The sequence below is a fragment of the Bufo gargarizans genome, chromosome 1, assembly GCF_014858855.1.
Source record: "Bufo gargarizans isolate SCDJY-AF-19 chromosome 1, ASM1485885v1, whole genome shotgun sequence".
In the NCBI taxonomy this organism is placed as follows: Eukaryota; Metazoa; Chordata; class Amphibia; order Anura; family Bufonidae; genus Bufo; species Bufo gargarizans.
The window spans coordinates 6,255,115-6,274,051 of NC_058080.1; positions in this window are offsets into that span (position 1 = coordinate 6,255,115).

Below are 18,937 nucleotides of genomic sequence, written 5' to 3' on the forward strand. Positions count from 1 at the left end.
CCCATCCTGATTGAAGATCCTACGCGAAATCCTGTTAATGGTGACGTATGAACTCACCGACATGATGACGTCATCACAGGCCGCTCAAGATTTTGCACTGGATCTACAATCAAGATGGTGGCTGGCTCTTTGCGATTAAATGGATGAGGGTAAGTATTATTTATTTTTTATAATAAAAAAAATAATAATTTACTCTGTATCATAGCCGTCAGATGTTGCGATCAGCTACGAATGCGGCTTCTGAGGGGTACATTGATGGGGAGCGACTCGATCACTGTTCCCTGTCATTTCACCCACTCCTTATAAAGAAATGCGCTTCGTGATGAAGCAGCCGAATCCAATTCTCCAATACTTCACTCATCTCTATCTTTTCTGTAGAATATCTCTATGTGAAAACTGCAAAATAATGGTCACGGGTGAACCTCTGTTTATCATGCATGCTGAGCTGGCATAGGATAGGACTCAATGAACACTATGTTTCTATTCACTGACAGCAAGAGGGGGAGGCCTTCTCCCGCCCCTGTATTCACATAGTGGCTGTCACTCATTAATGAGAGTGGTGGGGGGAGTGCTCTCTACATGAATAAAGTGGACTCTGGGGGGAATGTATCCTGAGGAGAATATTTGAAGTCCATTTTCCTTGCTGTACTTTGTGCTAAAGTTATCAAACGGCGCGCACATTATTTGTTAATTTTGGCGCATCTTTAAACCTGACACTTTTGTCTAGAAATGCTACACCAGTTCTCTGCACCAACCCCTACTGGAGTGGCTTTGGGACTTTTTAAAAGTGCCAGTCATAAATCTGGAGTGAACCTCATTAACATAGCTAACCAGGCCCACGTCACAGCTACTTCTCAGAACTGTGAGTGGTGCAAATATTTGCAAAAATCAGATTGATATATAGCTTTATGGAATTGTATTTTATACTTTTAAATTCCTGCTCATTCTGGGCTTTGAAGTCCAGTGGGCGGTCCTATTAGTGATTGACAGCCTTCTCTCTATGAGGAGGAGGTCCTATCAGTGATTGACAGCCTTCCCTCTATGAGGAGGAGGTCCTATCAGTGATTGACAGCCTTCCCTCTATGAGGAGGAGGTCCTATCAGTGATTGACAGCCTTCCCTCTATGAGGAGGAGGTCCTATCAGTGACTGACAGGCTTCCCTCTATGACTATGTATACAGAGAGAGCTGTCAGTCACTGATAGGACCGCCTCCTGGACTTTAAAGCCCAGAATGAGCAGGAATTTAATTGTATAAATTACAGGTTATACTGAATCTTTTCCCATAAAACAATACATCAATCTGCTCAGCTCCTCCTGCTCTATAACATGTTGCCTGTAGCTTACATTATATTTTCATGGTGACAGGTTCCCTTTAAAGATTAATAATGTAATAAAAACATCACTGAATATGAAGATATATACATATATATATATACACTACCAGAAGGACCCGGCTTCCTATGGGTATATTTAATCTATTTCATTTAATGTTTGTGTGTGTCGCTAAAAGATATCGACAGCATCCACTATAACAGTGACATCCACAGCATCCCACCCCACTGTCTGCTGAGCTGTGTATGTAATCCTATCCTGTGTGATACTGTCCGCTGAGCTGTGTATCTAATCCTCTCCTGTGTGATACTGCCTGCTGAGCTGTGTATCTAATCCTCTCCTGTGTGATACTGCCTACTGAGCCCTGTATCTAATCCTATCCTGTGTGATACTGTCCGCTGAGATACAGTATGTATCTAATCCTCTCCTGTGTGATACTGCCTGCTGAGCTGTATATCTAATCCTATCCTGTGTGATACTGTCTGCTGAACTGTGTATCTAATCTTATGTTGTGTGATACTGTCTGCTGAGCTGTGTATCTAATCCTATCCTTTGTAATACTGTCTGCTGAGCTATGTATCTAATATCCTATCCTGTGTGATACTGCCTGCTGAGCTGTGTATCTAATACTGTCATGTGTGATACTGTCTGCTGAGCTGTGTATCTAATCCTATCCTGTGTGATGCTGTCTGCTGAGCTGTGTATCTAATCCTATCCTTTGTAATACTGTCTGCTGAGCTATGTATCTAATATCCTATCCTGTGTGATACTGCCTGCTGAGCTATGTATCAAAATATCCTATCCTGTGTGATACTGCCTGCTGAGCTATGTATCTAATATCCTATCCTGTGTGATACTGCCTGCTGAGCTGTGTATCTAATCCTATCCTGTGTGATGCTGTCTGCTGAGCTGTGTATCTAATCTTATGTTGTGTGATACTGTCTGCTGAGCTGTGTATCTAATCCTATCCTTTGTAATACTGTCTGCTGAGCTATGTATCTAATATCCTATCCTGTGTGATACTGCCTGCTGAGCTGTGTATCTAATCCTCTCCTGTGTGATACTGCCTGCTGAGCTGTGTATCTAATCCTCTCCTGTGTGATACTGCCTACTGAGCCCTGTATCTAATCCTATCCTGTGTGATACTGTCCGCTGAGATACAGTATGTATCTAATCCTCTCCTGTGTGATACTGCCTGCTAAGCTGTATATCTAATCCTATCCTGTGTGATACTGTCTGCTGAACTGTGTATCTAATCTTATGTTGTGTGATACTGTCTGCTGAGCTGTGTATCTAATCCTATCCTTTGTAATACTGTCTGCTGAGCTATGTATCTAATATCCTATCCTGTGTGATACTGCCTGCTGAGCTGTGTATCTAATACTGTCATGTGTGATACTGTCTGCTGAGCTGTGTATCTAATCCTATCCTGTGTGATGCTGTCTGCTGAGCTGTGTATCTAATCCTATCCTTTGTAATACTGTCTGCTGAGCTATGTATCTAATATCCTATCCTGTGTGATACTGCCTGCTGAGCTATGTATCAAAATATCCTATCCTGTGTGATACTGCCTGCTGAGCTATGTATCTAATATCCTATCCTGTGTGATACTGCCTGCTGAGCTGTGTATCTAATCCTATCCTGTGTGATGCTGTCTGCTGAGCTGTGTATCTAATCTTATGTTGTGTGATACTGTCTGCTGAGCTGTGTATCTAATCCTATCCTTTGTAATACTGTCTGCTGAGCTATGTATCTAATATCCTATCCTGTGTGATACTGCCTGCTGAGCTGTATATCTAATCCTATCCTGTGTGATGCTGCCTGCTGAGCTGTGTATCTAATCCTATCCTGTGTGATACTGTCTGCTGAGCTGTGTATCTAATCCTATCCTGCGTGATACTGCCTGCTGAGCTGTGTATCTAATCCTATTCTTTGTAATACTGTCTGCTGAGCTGTGTATCTAATATCCTATCCTGTGTGATACTGTCTGCTGTGTATCTAATATCCTATTCTGTGAGATACTGCGTTCCACCATGCGTTCCACTGCGGCTCTGGACTTCCGGTCATGTGACTTACACATCCGGTGTACCATCGCCGTTCAGTTGCTGCCGCCGCTCCACTTGTCCTATGGTCCTCTGCTGTGACTCAAAACTTTGTCATGTATCATTTGCTTCATTCATGTATAATAATAGTTATTGTGACAATCATATTTTTCCACAATCCACACCAGTTGATCATGTGACATGCACTTCCGGTTTCCGGCCACAAACGGCCCAATACACATTTTGACTGCTCACAATACCCTGCTGCACAGGTGAATTACATTTTTACCTCATTTGTTATCCTATATAATATGCCCCAACATATGGCTCCTTACCCCTGAGGAAGCTGGATTGCTCCGGCGATACGCGTTGGGTGCTTTCTCATTTTTACAGGTCCACTATACCAGCGGTCTATTTAGGTTTGACTCTCTTACTCAGACTTAATTTTGGTTTGCTTGTATTTTCAGTGGTCTTACCTTATCCCACATTTGCTCTATACTGTATATTGAACGTTTACGTGCTGGCTTATAATATTTATGCTTATTTGTGGCATTTTAGTGGACCTGTATGTGTCGGTTATATCTAACTTATTGTACACCGCACTTTGTCTTAATTGTATACAATTTTTTAATCTGTATTTGGTGGTGTGTCTAATAAACTTTATATTTTTGATATTGATGGATTGTCGGATGTGTATATATGGGGTGGTTCTCATGACTCTTTCTTGGGTCAGATGATATTATCCTATTCTGTGTGATACTGCATGCTGAGCTGTTTATCCAATCCTGTCATGTGTGATACTGCCTGCTGAGCTGTGTATCTAATCCTATCCTGTGTGATACTGTCTGCTGAGCATCTAATGTCCTAGCCTGTGTGATACTGTCTGCTGAGCTGTGTATCTAATCCTATCATGTGTGATACTGTCTGCTTAGCTGTGTATCTAATCCTATCCTGTGTGATGCTGTCTGCTGAGCTGTGTATCTAATCTTATGTTGTGTGATACTGTCTGCTAAGCTGTGTATCTAATCCTATCCTTTGTAATACTGTCTGCTGAGCTGTGTATCTAATCCTATCCTTTGTAATACTGTCTGCTGAGCTGTGTATCTAATCCTATCCTTTGTAATACTGTCTGCTGAGCTGTGTATCTAATATCCTATCCTGTGTGATACTGTCTGCTGTGTATCTAATATCCTATTCTGTGTGATACTGCCTGCTGAACTGTGTATCTAATCATCATATCCTGTGTGATACTGTCTGCTGAGCTGTGTATCTAATATCCAATACTGTGTGATACTGCCTGCTGAGCTGTGTATCTAATACTGTCATGTGTGATACTGTCTGCTGAGCTGTGTATCTAATCCTATCCTGTGTGATGCTGTCTGCTGAGCTGTGTATCTAATCCTATCCTTTGTAATACTGTCTGCTGAGCTATGTATCTAATATCCTATCCTGTGTGATACTGCCTGCTGAGCTATGTATCTAATATCCTATCCTGTGTGATACTGCCTGCTGAGCTATGTATCTAATATCCTATCCTGTGTGATACTGCCTGCTGAGCTGTATATCTAATCCTATCCTGTGTGATGCTGTCTGCTGAGCTGTGTATCTAATCTTATGTTGTGTGATACTGTCTGCTGAGCTGTGTATCTAATCCTATCCTGTGTGATACTGTCTGCTGAGCTGTGTATCTAATCCTATTCTTTGTAATACTGTCTGCTGAGCTGTGTATCTAATATCCTATCCTGTGTGATACTGTCTGCTGTGTATCTAATATCCTATTCTGTGAGATACTGCGTTCCACCATGCGTTCCACTGCGGCTCTGGACTTCCGGTCATGTGACTTACACATCCGGTGTACCATCGCCGTTCAGTTGCTGCCGCCGCTCCACTTGTCCTATGGTCCTCTGCTGTGACTCAAAACTTTGTCATGTATCATTTGCTTCATTCATGTATAATAATAGTTATTGTGACAATCATATATTTCCACAATCCACACCAGTTGATCATGTGACATGCACTTCCGGTTTCCGGCCACAAACGGCCCAATACACTTTTTGACTGCTCACAATACCCTGCTGCACAGGTAAATTACATTTTTACCTCATTTGTTATCCTATATAATATGCCCCAACATATGGCTCCTTACCCCTGAGGAAGCTGGATTGCTCCGGCGATACGCGTTGAGTGCTTTCTCATTTTTACAGGTCCACTATACCAGTCTATTTAGGTTTGACTCTCTTACTCAGACTTAATTTTGGTTTGCTTGTATTTTCAGTGGTCTTACCTTATCCCACATTTGCTCTATACTGTATATTGAACGTTTACGTGCTGGCTTATAATATTTATGCTTATTTGTGGCATTTTAGTGGACCTGTATGTGTCGGTTATATCTAACTTATTGTACACCGCACTTTGTCTTAATTGTATACAATTTTTTAATCTGTATTTGGTGGTGTGTCTAATAAACTTTATATTTTTGATATTGATGGATTGTCGGATGTGTATATATGGGGTGGTTCTCATGACTCTTTCTTGGGTCAGATGATATTATCCTATTCTGTGTGATACTGCATGCTGAGCTGTTTATCCAATCCTGTCATGTGTGATACTGCCTGCTGAGCTGTGTATCTAATCCTATCCTGTGTGATACTGTCTGCTGAGCATCTAATGTCCTAGCCTGTGTGATACTGTCTGCTGAGCTGTGTATCTAATCCTATCATGTGTGATACTGTCTGCTTAGCTGTGTATCTAATCCTATCCTGTGTGATGCTGTCTGCTGAGCTGTGTATCTAATCTTATGTTGTGTGATACTGTCTGCTAAGCTGTGTATCTAATCCTATCCTGTGTGATACTGCCTGCTGAGCTGTGTATCTAATCCTATCCTGTGTGATACTGTCTGCTGAGCTGTGTATCTAATCCTATCCTTTGCAATACTGTCTGCTGAGCTGTGTATCTAATCCTATCCTTTGTATCTAATCCTATCCTGTGTGATACTGTCTGCTGAGCTGTGTATCTAATCCTATCCTTTGTAATACTGTCTGCTGAGCTGTGTATCTAATATCCTATCCTGTGTGATACTGTCTGCTGTGTATCTAATATCCTATTCTGTGTGATACTGCCTGCTGAACTGTGTATCTAATCATCATATCCTGTGTGATACTGTCTGCTGAGCTGTGTATCTAATATCCAATACTGTGTGATACTGCCTGCTGAGCTGTGTATCTAATACTGTCATGTGTGATACTGTCTGCTGAGCTGTGTATCTAATCCTATCCTGTGTGATGCTGTCTGCTGAACTGTGTATCTAATCATCATATCCTGTGTGATACTGTCTGCTGAGCTGTGTATCTAATATCCAATACTGTGTGATACTGTCTGCTGAGCTGTGTATCTAATCCTGTCATGTGTGATACTATCTGCTGAGCTGTGTATCTAATATTCTATCCTGTGTGATACTGCCTGCTGAGCTGTGTATCTAATCCTGTCATGTGTGATACTGTCTTCTGAGCTGTGTATCTAATCATATCCTGTGTGATGCTGTCTGCTGAGCTGTGTATCTAATCCTGTCATGTGTGATACTGTCTGCTGAGCTGTGTATCTAATATTCTATCCTGTGTGATACTGTCTGCTGAGCTGTGTATCTAATCCTGTCATGTGTGACACTGTCTGCCGAGCTGTGTATCTAATCCTATCTTGTGTGATACTGTCTGCTGAGCTGTGTATCTAATCCTATCCTGTGTGATACTGTCTGCTGAGCTGTATATCTAATCCGATCCTGTGTGATACTGTCTGCTGAGCTGTGTATCTAATCCTATTCTGTGTGATACTGTCTGCTGAGCTGTATATCTAATCCTATCCTGTGTGATACTGTCTGCTGAGCTGTGTATCTAATCCTTTCTGAGCTGTGTATCTAATCCTATCCTGTGTTATACTGTCTGCTGAGCTATATATCTAATCCTATCCTGTGTGATACTGTCTGCTGAGCTGTGTATCTAATCCTATTCTGTGTGATACTGTCTGCTGAGCTGTGTATCTAATCCTATCCTGTGTGATACTGCCTGCTGAGCTGTGTATCTAATCATATCCTGTGTGATACTGCCTGCTGAGCTGTGTATCTAATCATATCTTGTGTTATACTGTCTGCTGAGCTGTGTATCTAATCCTGTCATGTGTGATACTGTCTTCTGAGCTGTGTATCTAATCATATCCTGTGTGATGCTGTCTGCTGAGCTGTGTATCTAATCCTGTCATGTGTGATACTGTCTGCTGAGCTGTGTATCTAATATTCTATCCTGTGTGATACTGTCTGCTGAGCTGTGTATCTAATCCTGTCATGTGTGACACTGTCTGCCGAGCTGTGTATCTAATCCTATCTTGTGTGATACTGTCTGCTGAGCTGTGTATCTAATCCTATCCTGTGTGATACTGTCTGCTGAGCTGTATATCTAATCCGATCCTGTGTGATACTGTCTGCTGAGCTGTGTATCTAATCCTTTCTGAGCTGTGTATCTAATCCTATCCTGTGTTATACTGTCTGCTGAGCTATATATCTAATCCTATCCTGTGTGATACTGTCTGCTGAGCTGTGTATCTAATACTATTCTGTGTGATACTGTCTGCTGAGCTGTGTATCTAATCCTATCCTGTGTGATATTGTCCGCTGAGCTGTGTATCTAATCCTATCCTGTGTGATACTGTCTGCTGAGCTGTGTAACTAATCATATCCTGTTTAATACTGTCTGCTGAGCTGTGTATCTAATCCTTTCCTGTGTGATACTGTCTGCTGATCTGTGTATCTAATCCTATCCTGTGTGATACTGTCTGCTGAGCTGTGTATCTAATCCTATCCTGTGTGATACTGTCTGCTGAGCTGTGTATCTAATCCTATCCTGTGTGATATTGTCCGCTGAGCTGTGTATCTAATCATATCTTGTGTTATACTGCCTGCTGAGCTGTGTAACTAATCATATCCTGTTTAATACTGTCTGCTGAGCTGTGTATCTAATCCTTTCCTGTGTGATACTGTCTGCTGATCTGTGTATCTAATCCTATCCTGTGTGATACTGTCTGCTGAGCTGTGTATCTAATCCTATCCTGTGTGATATTGTCCGCTGAGCTGTGTATCTAATCATATCTTGTGTTATACTGCCTGCTGAGCTGTGTAACTAATCATATCCTGTTTAATACTGTCTGCTGAGCTGTGTATCTAATCCTTTCCTGTGTGATACTGTCTGCTGATCTGTGTATCTAATCCTATCCTGTGTGATACTGTCTGCTGAGCTGTGTATCTAATCCTATCCTGTGTGATACTGTCTGCTGAGCTGTGTATCTAATCATATCCTGGTTGATACTGTCTGCTGAGCTGTGTATCTAATCCTACCCTGTGTGATACTGTCTGCTGTGTATCTAAGTCTTTTGTGTGATACTGTCTGCTGAGCTGTGCATGTCGTCGTGTAGCCCTAGCCTAAAGCTGACTTACAGAAGTGTAGAAAAATGGCTGGGTTGTTATGGAAACCTGGAATAAAACTGTGTGTATGTTGAGACTAAAGGCCTGCGAGCTTCTATTGGTTGATAAGGTGACCGTGTGCATGGCAGTTGGGGGCTTGTATTGGCTAATGCAGATAATTTTGGGGGAATATCTCAGGAAAGGTACGTCCCAGAGAGCTGAGACCCAGTCTAAAACCTTCCCGGAAACCTGATGTACCCGTGTGTCACATTTGGTGAAGATCGGTCCAGTCGTTAGGTCGAGCATAAAGAACAGACAGACAGATGTCCAGACAGAAACTCATTTTTATATACACTGAACAAAAATATAAACACAACACTTTCGGTTTTTCTCCCATTTTGCATGAGCTGAACTCAAAGATCTGAAACATTTTCTACATACACAAAAGACCCATTACTCTCAAATATTGTTCACAAATCGGTCTAAATCTGTGTTAGTGAGCGCTTCTCCTTTGCCGAGATAATCCATCCCACCTCACAGGTGTGGCATATCAAGGTGCTGATTAGACAGCATGAATATTGCACAGGTGTGCCTTAGACTGCCCACAATAAAAGGAAACGCTGAAATGTGCACAGTTTTGCCTTACTAGGGGGGGGAGAGAACCAGTCAGTATCTGATGTGGCCACCATTTGCCTCACGCAGTGCAACACATCTCCGTCACATAGAGTTGATCAGGTTGTTGATTGTGGCCTGTGGAATGTTGGTCCACTCCTCTTCAATAGCTGTGCCCGTAGAGAATGAATGGGTCCACACCCGTTCCGCAATTTAGCAGATCCGGTGCAGACCCATTCATTTTCAATGGGCCGGAAAAGATGCGGACAGCACACAGTTCCGCAACTTCCGTTCCGCGGCCCAACAAAAAAGTAGAACATGTCCTACTCTTGTTCGCAGACACGGACAAGAAAAGGAATTTATATTATAGTGCCGGCCATGTGCGGTCCGCAAAATGGGGATCGCACATGGCCGGTGTCCGTGTTTTGCGGATCCGCAATTTGCAGACCGCAAAACACTTGTGGATGTGTGAATGGACCCTTAAAATGTTTTTAAATACGCAGATAGAAATACCGTACTCATTAATCAAAGTCTCGCGCAACTTTGGCTGAGATGAATTTTGGCTATACGGAGCACATGCGTTCAGTTCCGAGGTAGGAAGCAGAGTTTGGTTCCAAGTTTTTAAGTCGTTTTCCACTTTAAAAATCAACTACCGAAGTTATTAGACAATGTCTTGTGCGACTTCACGAATAACGGACTTCAAGCTCATCAGAGCCTATACATTTTAATACTGTACGGAGATAGATCTCCGTACAGCATGAATCTGAAGTTTTGAATAAAGCGACTTAGCATACAAAGCTCACTTTGCTCAACACTAATTTTACCATTAAAGTTTTTTACCAAATCGACTTTGGATCTGTGACTAGATCTGTGACTAGTCCTCATTATCACATTAGCGGAGTAGAAGTCCCAGCACCCCCACCAATCAGCTGTTTCAGGGAGCCGCTGCACTCACCGAAGGTCTGGAGAGAGAGATGCAGGCTCCTGGCAGCTTTCCAAAGACAGCGCCATACATCGTACAGTGGCAGTGCTTGGTATTGCAGCTCAGCTAAATTAACTTGAATGGGGCTGAGCTGCTCCTAGGCCATGTGACCGATGTACAGTGATGTCACTGACCTAGGAAGAGGCTGCGGTGCTCGAGACCTCTTCTAATAGCTGATCAGTGGGGGTCCAGGTACCCCCAGATCTGATACTGCTGACCTATCCTGAGGATGAGTCATAAATATCTGTTCCTGGATAACTCCTTTAAAGGGGTTGTGCCACCATTATATGTTATTTTAATATAATTCAGCATGGAAAATTAGTTAATTTTGTAATTAATTTTGTTACAAAAATGATAAAGTTGTGAGATAGTCTCTATACTTCATTATAATGGTGCCCCCTGGTGTTCAATCTGTATAGTAAGGTGCATGTCTACCTTCTGAATTGGTCGCACATGCACAGTTCCATCCTTCAGGGAGAAGGATAGGGAGAAAGTTGTTGCAGAAAGGACACACCCCCGAGAAAGGACACACCCTCTGAGAAAGGACACACCCCCTGAGAAAGGACACACCCCCTGAGAAAGGACACACACCCTGAGAAAGGACACACACCCTGAAAGGACACACACCCTGAGAAAGGACACCCCCCCAAGAAAGGACACACCCCCTGAGAAAGGACACACCCTCTGAGAAAGGACACACCCTCTGAGCTACCAGCCTAATCAAACTATAACATTGCAATTGGAGCAATGAATGGGGAGATCTCTGCCCCCATGTGAGGTACAGGGCTGTTAGAAAGAGATTGTGATGTACTATATGATGTTCAAGTTTTTTACATTAGTCATGGAATAACTCCTTTAAAGAAGACCTCTCACCTCTCCTCACATGTCTGTTTTACTTGTACCCCCCACCATACAATACTAATTATTGAGCGTTTATTTCCATTACTCTTTGTTGGGCCATTCCTCTGTTATTCCTACTACAAGTTTATAAAGTTACTACCAGTTGGGGGAGGTGTCTCTGCACAGTGTGCCACTGTCCAATCAGGACTGCCAGTATAAGACTGTGCAGGGACACCCCCCCCCCCCCCAACTGGTAATGCCCAGTTGTATAATTATGCATAAAGGTCTAGCAGTAATAATATATAATATTCCCTCTTGCACACGAACATTGTGCATCAGTTCCATGCATTGGGGACAGCAATTTGCAGCGGCCGGGACGGATCGAGACCCATTCAACTACAATAGGTGCGTGATCCGCACCGCAAAAAAATAGAACAAGTAAAAAATGTTTGCGGTGCGGACAGAAACACCATGGAAGCACTCCGTAGGGCTTTCGTGGGGTTCCGATCCGTGCTTCCGTTCTGCATCTCCATCATTTCACTTGAACGGGTCCGCATCCGGGATGCGGAGTGCACGCGGGCTGATGCCCATATATTGCGGACAAGCCGTATGTGGGCCGCAATACAGCCACGTTCGTGTGCAAGAGGCCTAATAATGATAAGAAAAGATGTTCCCAATTTGGTATCACACGGGGAATTCAAGTAGTTAGTAAAACGTAGAAGTCGGGAGAGGCGACAGGTCCGCTAAAGATAAATTATCACAGCGATTGTTGTTTCTTAACAAAAAAAAAAGCAAAAAAAAATCTGCAATGTGAAAGAAGTAAAACAGCTAAAAATAACTGCTCCCGGCCACACGACGTGTGAAATCAGAATGCTCCCGAAGTAATTAGCAGCGCAACGCAAACACCGAGGACGCGTCCGCCTCAACGCGATGAAACAACTTCCACAGGTATTGTTCAAAGCGCAGCAGTAATGAGGCGACAGGTCTGATAAAATGTTCCGTGAGCCCCTCTGACTAATGAAGGAGAGGACGGCTTTTATCTCACACGAGATTACACCGTCACCGCTGCCCCCCGGCAGTCTCCAGGCGAGAACCTTCTCATCTAAAGTCGGAACATCAACGGCAGATCATAATCAAGCATATGTAGCAGAGCTGAATTCATTATTTAACCCAACTGGAGTGTGATTAAGAAGAGTCATCAACCAGCCAACCAGTCTGACGAGTCACATGACAAACTCAGCTCTGCTGCATCTAAAAATAAGAGATCACGGTTCCTGTCGGATGCCTTTTATTAAAGGACTCCTCTATGTGTATTATTAGAAGCGATACTTTATCTGTGGATAATGGATGAAGCTATAGCATCCCCGCAGTCACTGCATTTCTAGTTTACTACCTATATTAACCCTTAACAGGCTGCACTTTTAGCTTTCTATGCACCAATGCTCAATAAAAAGTAAGTAGGTGCAGGAGCTGAACAAGTCATTTAACTCTCTGGCTGCTAATATATGGTGATAATGCTGTAAAATAGTGTTACTCCGGTGTAGTCAGTGCCACCTGACAAACTCATCGCTGCTGCGTCCGCAAACCAAACTCTGCTAAATAAGATATTTTTTTTACAAGACAACGCATACAAACTAGAGAAAACTTTGTCAAGTCAGAAAAACACAAAGCAGCAAAAAAGTTTGCCGAAGAGGATGTCTCCCTTACCTTCTGTACCCGCATCGATCAGCCCAAACTGCTCCAACAATTTGACAAAGAGAACGATGACGATGAGTACGGCTATCATCTCAAGACCTTCCAAGTTCATGGCGAGCTAGGTCATGGTCTGACCACAGCCAGCTAGTTCACCTCTCTGCTCCCTGGCTTTCTTTGTCAAGCCATTAAACTCCACTAAGAGGACTACTGCCAGTCACTGACGAGAGCGAGGGAGCGAGAGAGAGAGAGAGAGAGAGAGAGGGAGAGTCTGTGTGCACACAGTGCCGCCTGTCTATGCTCGCAGTGGCCAGAAGTGGCAGACGGATAAACCCAGGCCTGTCAGGATTTACCCGTATGCTCATTATCACGCTTACACAGAAAGACAGCCGTGCATTGAAGAATGTGACGACCACCCAAGGACCCGGGAGGTCACACAAGCAAACGTCCTCGCTAAAAAGTGACGCCGACAGACTGACAGGAAAACACCTGGGAGATTTTTTTCTTTTTCTTTTTCCCCATTTTTCTTCATTCGCGTGTGTTACGGTTGGAAGTGCCGAGGATTGGCAGTTCCCTTGGTAACCACGTCTAACATCTAAAAGGAAATCTAGGTTCCGTACTTAGGTAAAGCAAGGCTCGTCGCCTAACGGTTAAAGGCACTGACATTGACAGACCCCCGTGACCTTAGTGATGCTGCGTCTGGATCCGGAATTCTTTTCTTTTTACTGGACAAATTATCTAACAATCAGGGACAGACAAAAAGAATTTACGGACAAGTTAGAAAACCATAACGAATGATAAAGATTATTGGGGTCATTTATCAAACTGGTGTAAAGTAGAACTGGCTTAGTTGCCCCTAGCAACCAATGAGATTCCACCTTTCATTTTCCAAAGGAGCTGTGAAAAATGAAAGGTGGGATCTGATTGGTTGCTAGGGGCAACTAAACTAGTTCTACTTTACACCAGTTTGATAAATCTCCCCATATAAATAGTATAAGGCCTCTTTCACACGACTGTATGGCTTTTTTTTGTGTTTTGCGGGCCGTTTTTTCCAGATCCGTTGTTCCGTTTTTTGTTTCCCTTGTGTTTCTGTTTCTGTTTCTTTTTTTTCCGTTCCGTTTTTCTGTGTGGCGTATACAGTAGTTACATTGAAAAAATTAGGCTGGGCATAACATTTTCAATAGATGGTTCCGCAAAAAACAGAACGGATACGGAACATTTCCATATGTGTTCAGTTTTTTTTTTTGCGGACCCATTGATTTGAATGGAGCCGCGGAACGTGATTTGTGGGCAATAATAAGACATGTTCTATCTTTCAACGGAACATAAAAATGGAAATACGGAAACGGAATGCATACGGAGTACATTCCGTTTTTTTTGCGGAACCATTGAAATGAATGGTTCCGTATACAGACCGTATACAGAACGCAAAAAACGGCCCGTAAACAGGAAAAAAAAAACGGTCGTGTGAAAGAGGCCTAAGGCCTAGTTCACATGAACGTATGGCTTTTATAGTTTTTTGCGGTCCGTTTTTCACAGATCTGTTGTTCCATTTTTTTGCTCCGTGTGTTTCCGTTCACTTTTTCCGTTCCGTTTTTCAGTATGGCATACACAGTATACAGTAATTACATTAAAAAAATTGGGCTGGGCATAACATTTTCAATACATGGTTCCGCAAAAACGGAACGGATACGGAAGACATACGGATGCATTTCCGTATGTGTTCCTTTTTTTTTTGCAGACCCATTGACTTGAATGGAGCCACTGAACGTGATTTGCGGGCAATAATAGGACATGTTCTAGCTTTCAACGGAACGTAAAAACGGAAATACGGAAACGGAATTCTTACGGAACACATTCCGTTTTTTATGCGGAACCATTGATATGAATGGTTCCGTATACGGACCGTATACGGAACACAAAAAAACGGCCCGTACACTCGCAAAAAAAACGATCGTATGAACTAGACCTAAGTCTACAGATCAATTAACGGATGAGAAATCATTACCAGCATTAACTGCAAACTGTGAAAGGATAATAATGACCACTAAAATAACCTGCACACATATCACCAGACCCAGTATAATCGTACGCGCGTCTAATTTAGGCCTCTTTCACACTTGCGTTGTCCGGATCCGGCGTGTACTCCACTTGCCGGAATTACACGCCGAATCCGTAAAAACGCAAGTGTACTGAAAGCATTTGAAGACGGATCCGTCTTCAAAATGCTTTCAGTGTTACTATGGCAGCCAGGACGCTATTAAAGTCCTGGTTGCCATAGTAGTAGTGGGGAGCGGGGGAGCGGTATACTTACCATCCGTGCGGCTCCCGGGGCGCTCCAGAATGACGTCAGAGCGCCCCGTGCGCATGGATGACGTGCCATGCGATCATGTGATCCATGCGCTTGGGGCGCCCTGACGTCACTCTGGAGCGCCCCGAGAGCCGCATGGACGGTAAGTATACTGCTCCCCCGCTCCCCGCTACACTTTACCATGGCTGCCAGGACTTTAGCGTCCCGGCAGCCATGGTAACCACTCTAAAAAAGCTAAACGACGTTTAGCTTAAGGCCGGATCCGGATCAATGCCTTTCAATGGGCATTCATTTCCGGATCCGGCCTTGCGGCAAGTCTTCAGGATTTTTGGCCGGAGCAAAAAGCGCAGCATGCTGCGGTATTTTCTCCGGCCAAAAAACGTTCCGTTCCGGAACTGAAGATATCCTGATGCATCCTGAACGGATTTCACTCCATTCAGAATGCATTCGGATAAAACTGATCAGGATTCTTCCGGCATAGAGCCCCGACGACGGAACTATATGCCGGAAGACAAAAACGCAGGTGTGAAAGAGCCCTTAGTCAAAGACACCGGAAAAAAGTCGCCTATTTTTGCAGACTGTCCAGGAATTTCTGGACGGTTGGCAACCCTGGTCTGGATGCCAGGTGTCGAAACCAAATGAAAGCCATGCTTGTCTCTCACTTCAGCAAATGGCATTTGTCATGTAGAGAAAGTTAAAGAGGACCTTTCACTTGTATAAACTATGTGAATGGAGTATGCTGCCATATAGAGCGGCGCCCGGGGATCTCACTGCACTTACTATTATCCCGCTCCGTTCTCCTGTTATAGGCTCCGGTACCTTTGCTCCTTAAGTTATAGTAGGCGGGTCTTCCCTTGTCCTGTGGGCGTCTCCTTCTCCTAGGCTGCAGCGCTGGCCAATCGCAGCGCACAGCTCACAGCCTGGGAGGTTTTTTTGCCCATGAAAAAAACATTCCTGGAGCATCTTTCCTTATAAGGCTGGGTTCACACGGGCGTGACGGATTGGCTCAGGATGCGTTCAGGGTACGTTCAGTGAAACTCGCACTATTTTGCAAGCAAGTTCAGTCCGTTTTGTCTGCGATTGCGTTTAGCTGTTCAGTTTTTTTCACGCGGGTGCAATGCGTTTTGATGCGTTTTTCACGCGCGTGATAAAAAACTGAAGGTTTACAAACAACATCTCTTAGCAACCATCAGTGAAAAACGCATCGCACCCGCACTTGCTTGCGGATGCAATGCGTTTTTAACGCCCTCATTCACGTGAAAAACACAGAATATAGAACATGCTGCGATTTTCACGCAACGCAGAACTGATGCGTGAAAAACAATGCTCATGTACACAGCCCCATTGAAATGAATGGGTCAGGATTCAGTGCGGGTGCAATGCGTTCACCTCACGCATTGCACCCGCGCGGAAATCACGCTCGTGTGAAAGGGACCTAACTCTATGTTGTGCCGTTCCTCTGTTATTCCTACAAGACATGAATACATTTACGACTGGGTTTTGGGAGTGTGTCCCTACATACTCTGACACTGTCCGATCCGTGTTGAAAGCATCATACTGTAGGGTTGTCAATGTATTGTGTGGGGTTTCGCTCTGGTAGACAGGATTAGCGGACGCAGTATAGAGGCAACAACAAGTTCTTTGGATCAAACAGTTTAGTGTTTTATTTACACTTTAGGCAAGTGACAAAACAAGCAGTCATAATCAAGCAAAAAGTCACCTTGCGGTGTTAGTAACATAGTAACATAGTACATAAGGCCGAAAAAAAGACATTTGTCCATCCAGTTCGGCCTGTCATCCTGCAAGTTGATCCAGAGGAAGGCAAAAAAAAACTGTGAGGTAGATGCCAATTTTCCCCACTTTAGGGGAATAAAAAATTCCTTCACGACTCGAATCAGGCAATCAGAATAACTCCCTCTAGTAGCTATAGCCTGTAATATTATTACACTCCAGAAATACATCCAGGCCCCTCTTGAATTCCTTTATTGTACTCACCATCACCACCTCCTCAGGCAGAGAGTTCCATAGTGTCACTGCTCTTACCGTAAAGAATCCTCTTCTATGTTTGTGTACAAACCTTCTTTCCTCCAGACGCAGAGGATGTCCCCTCGTCACAGTCACAGTCCTGGGGATAAATAGATGATGGGATAGATCTCTGTACTGACCCCTGATATATTCATACATATTAATTAGATCTCCCCTCAGTTGTCTTTTTTCTAAAGTGAATAACCCTAATTTTGATAATCTTTCAGGGTACTGTAGTTGCCCCATTCCGGTTATTACTTTAGTTGCCCTCCTCTGGACCTTCTCCAGCTCTGCTATGCCTGCTTTGTTCACTGGAGCCCAGAACTGTACACAGTGCTCCATGTGTGGTCTGACTTGTGATTTGTAAAGTGGTAGGACTATGTTCTCATCACGGGCATCTATGCCCCTTTTGATGCAACCCATTATCTTATTGGCCTTGGCAGCAGCTGCCTGACACTGGTTTTTGCAGCTTAGTTTGCTGTTTATTAAAATTCCTAGATCCTTTTCCATGTCAGTGTTACCGAGTGTTTTACCATTTAGTATGTACGGGGCAATATTCTAATTTCGTGATATTTTGCAAGGATTCGAGAATTTGTTATCTCCATTCATTATTTTCTTGATTGCGGAAATCGGCTATTGAAAAATTAGCAATAAAAATTTGCATTACGAAAATTTGCAATCAACACTGCAAGGTCAAATATATTGCAGCCTTCTCATTGGCCCACAAGCTAGAAGCAGGGAGGGATCATGTGTACTGATTAAAAAAAATCTTGAATATTCCAAATTCCGAATATATATCACTATATTCTAAATATTCGCAAATTCTCGAAGTGTCGATATTCGCAATAAAAATATGCAATTCAAATATTCGTGATCAACACTAGCTGATAGCAGCACCAATCTTTTTTCACACCAAACAGGTAGCAAGCCTTTATCCAGACACAAGGCTCCCAGATCCCAACACAGAGACCTCACTTCTGAGCCCAGCTGCCTATTTAAGGACAGCTAGTTGCTGCCAAAACCCGGACCAGCACTTAAAATCCTGTCCGGTATTTGACCTCACCTCACCTGGCTGCACATGCTGGGAGGAAAATACCTGTTTTCCCAGACAAGACCTCTCACTGTGTCACATACACCCCCCCCCCCCCTTCCCCTCTTTGTTCAACCCTGAGAGGTTGAACACACGCCAGACAGTGTACCCGGGACAGGGCATTCGCATTTCCCTGTAACAAGCCTGCCCTGTGTTCCACCGAAAACTTAAAGTTTTGTAGGGAGAGAAACCATCGGATGACCCCGGCATTTCTGCTCTTATCCTGGCTCATCCACTTGAGTGGTCAGTCACCAGGCAGAATTTTCTCCCCAATAAATAATAGCGGAGAGATTCTAGTGTCCACTTGATGGCCAGGCACTCTCTCTCCACTATACTGTACCAGGTCTGGGCTAGGGTGAGCTTACGGCTGAGGAAGACAACGGGATACTCCTCCCCGTTGACCTCCTGAGACAATACAGCACCAAGGCCTACTTCGGAGGCATTGGTTTGTTCTATAAACTCCCTTTTAAAGTCGACAGGGCCGACTTCAAAGCGGAGAAAGCCTCTTCCACCCGATCATCCCAGCGAACCATCATTGACTTGTGTCCCTTCAAGAGTCCTGTCA